Raw genomic sequence first — 3,581 nt, 5'->3', positions numbered from 1 at the left:
CATGGCAAAATTTCAAAAAAAACAGTGCAGTTCACAAGAACGTGCGTTTTTATAGAATTTGATTTCAACAGTAAAACTCAACAGATTAGTCCGCCAAACAGCTCTAGTTCAGGGTGACCCTAACCTACCTCTCGTAAACGTCATCTCGTCTCGATTTGACCTGACCAACTTATGCAAATCACTATCACCGCAGACGTTTTAATTACGCAACTAAACACATCCTCGCGGCATTGCTGTGTTAACAAAAATAGGATCGAATGAGTACAGTTCCTTTCAATCATTCGCAACAACTCCATTCGCCATTCACCTGTGATCTACACTCTCACTGAAATAGCGTTGTTATTTACATGCACCGTGTGCGTGATGGTTTCCACTAAGTTCATCTAGGGGACAAACGCGTTGAATGACCCATTTCCCTAGTAAGTGGGCTTCATTTTCACGCGTGCGCTGTGAATGATTTCATCTAAAAAAAACAGTAGCCCAAAATAATAATTTATATAAAATGTTCATTCTGTATAATAAATGGTTGACGACACCAGTGTGCCCTGTGTATTAAATCATATTTTAAATAATGCATACACTCATATTATTGAAACACATTTATTTAGCACGCCATCAATGACCGGAGACATAAAATTACCACAAAGCACAACACTTTAAACACTGCAAGGTGGAATTGTACACGAATCCGACATATGCCGACATTTCGAATACTTAAAAAAAATAGATCAACTAAACTAACAGAAAAATAAATAATTGTTTATGCAAGGAATATATAAATAAATTTGTAATCCACTGCTTTGTGTTTCTTAAAATTTAGTTTGCCACTTTCAGAGATGGAGTGACCACAGCGTACTGACGACGCCCACTTTCTCAAACATAAAGCTATTTAAACACTGACCACGCCTATCTTCTCGCATACGGCAGTTATGCTTAGTACATGTCCACATTCTCGTACACCGTGATAGTGTTACGCACCGAAGCACTGACTACGCACACTTTCTCACATACAAATTTAGTCACGGTTGTACCACAATCCTTCAACAAAGGGACAGTTTTTAAACAAACACTAACCACGCCCACCATACCGCCCATGAAGTTGGCAACTTGAGCACTGACCACGCTTACTTTTTCAGACATTCCGTATTTGGATTTACCATGCGTATAAACACACGTAACTAAATTAAGAACCGGACACACTGTTGGATATAGTGTTTAGTGTATTTTGTCAGTGCATCTATGCTGCACTGCATAGCTTCCTGGGTCTGTGATACGATTAGGACATCATCTGCAAACAAAATGCAGTTTAGTTTTTGGCTGTTTAATTCAGGGGGGGTGCCATTTGCAGATTGTTTTCCGGCATGTCATTAATGAATAAACTAAATAAAGTTTGACTTATATTACAGCCTTGTTTTACCCTCATATTTGTTTTTACATCGTAGGATACTCCACTATACATATTTTTTATGAGGTTGTAAATATTTCCAATGATACCATATTTTTTCAATTTCCAATATAATTCATCACGCCACATGCTATCGAATGCCTTTTTATAGTCTACGAAGCATGCATACAATTTTTTTTACTTTTTGAGTGAATATACTTATCTACTATAGATTTTAGAATAAATAAACAATCTGTCGTCCGTCTATTTCTACGAAAACCGAATTGATAAGGAGAGTATAAATTATTTTATTAATCTCTGATTTAGTGTGGCAGTGAATAGCTTACCCAAGCTACTGGACTCCCCTGAAATTGTCTGGGTGTGATCATGATCCCTTTTTGTGTATTAAATACAATAATGCTCCCTTTCCACCCCTTAGGAAATGTTCCTGATTTTAAAACATTATTAAAAACAACAGTAATTGGTTCTATACGATAGTTCTGGCCATGCTTGATTAGTTATTTTGTCTTCGCCAGAAGACTTGTTTAATTTTAATTTCTTGACTACAGCTTTTACTTATTTTTTATTCTTTATTATTCTCTTTATTATTTTCCATCTCCCTAGTTTCATTAATTATTTTACTTTGAAAATCACTGTCATATTCACAGGTTTTACTATTTTTTAAGTTATTTAGATTTGTAAAGTGGTTGTACCACTCATCTGCTTGGATTATGTCATTGATTGGACTAGTATCATTCTTTGAAAAGATTTTGAAATTTTTCCAATACTGTTTTGGGTTACTTTCTTGCGATGTAACTGAATCCCATAAATTTTGCTTATATTGTTTTCTCTTAATTTTTAAGATTTTATTCTATTTCTTTCTTAGTACCATAAATTGGACACGTATATGGCAGTCTTTGGGGTATTTCTCCACATAATTTGGCAGCTTCTTTGAATTTCTTTCTCAAATTCTAACAATCATCACCAAACCAATTCAGGACCTGTCTTTTTTGTGTTTTTTTCTTCATTTTGTTGTTACCTGACATCTTGTGTTTAATTGTTTTCAGTGAATTATCAGCAGCAGTACAAATAATGTTTGTAAGTTCAGTTACAGAACTATCGATGTTATTGTTTTCATAATTAAATGATACCAGCTAATTAATTATTTCTGTGCTGTGGAGTGCATCCTGGAATCTGTTAATCGGCGTAGTATCCCATAAATATCTATCTGGTAAAGGTGTACATTTAATTTCATTGTTATCTGATGACAGTAAATCCCTTTTAGTTATTGCTAGTGAAATGGCACAATGATCAAATAAATTATTAATCTCATTTACTTTGAAATATTGGATATTTGAAAGGAAAGATTTGAATACTAAGGCGTAGTCTACTGTACTGGCACCCCCAGCAAAATTATAGCATGTAAATTTACCTAATAAATCTCCCGGTGTTCGACCATTCAGAATTAATAGATTGTTATTTTTATTCAATTCTAACAATTTTTTTACCAAAACTATTGACTTTCTGATCTTTATTGTTCCTACTTTTTATACTCATCATCAACATTGGCATTGGCATATAGGTACTATTATCATTAATTATATGATCTGGTAAGGTCTCAGTACGCACATTAAAATAGTCTTGTCTGTTATGAATGACTGAGTTTTCTGGAGGAATTTAAACAGAACATATATAAAGATCTAAATCACTATTAAATACTCTTTTACACCATAAGTAATCACCAGATTTAACTTCAAATTTTGAAATATATTTTTTTAGTTGACCTTTGAAGAGGATAGCAACTCCACCAAATTTACTGTTCTTTTTTCTGTCACTCCTTAAATAACTATAGCCATCTGAAGTAATTTTATTCCTTTCCTTTAGCCATGTCACTTGTAAACAAGTAATATCAAATCTTGAAATAAATGAGGAAAAATCTAAATCACTACACTTATTCCCTACACTATGAATATTCCAAATAACTACTTTTAAACTACCGCCATTACTAAGACTACACTTCCCTCACAGTTCTATATTTGTTTTTTTTCTTGTTATGCACATACTAGTGTAGAAAGTAAAAGTGAAAATACAAAAATAAACAATCCTAATATGACATGAAAATGTAGATGTCAGGAATTCTCCGTGTGTTAGTTGATTACATACGTACAACATAAAATAATTTGAATAATTTATGAAT

This window comes from Saccoglossus kowalevskii, chromosome 2 (assembly GCF_978046115.1).
Source record: "Saccoglossus kowalevskii chromosome 2, keSacKowa6.1, whole genome shotgun sequence".
Taxonomy (NCBI): Eukaryota; Metazoa; Hemichordata; class Enteropneusta; family Harrimaniidae; genus Saccoglossus; species Saccoglossus kowalevskii.
The sequence above is the reverse complement of the archived record's forward strand: the minus strand, read 5'-3'. Positions refer to the sequence as shown.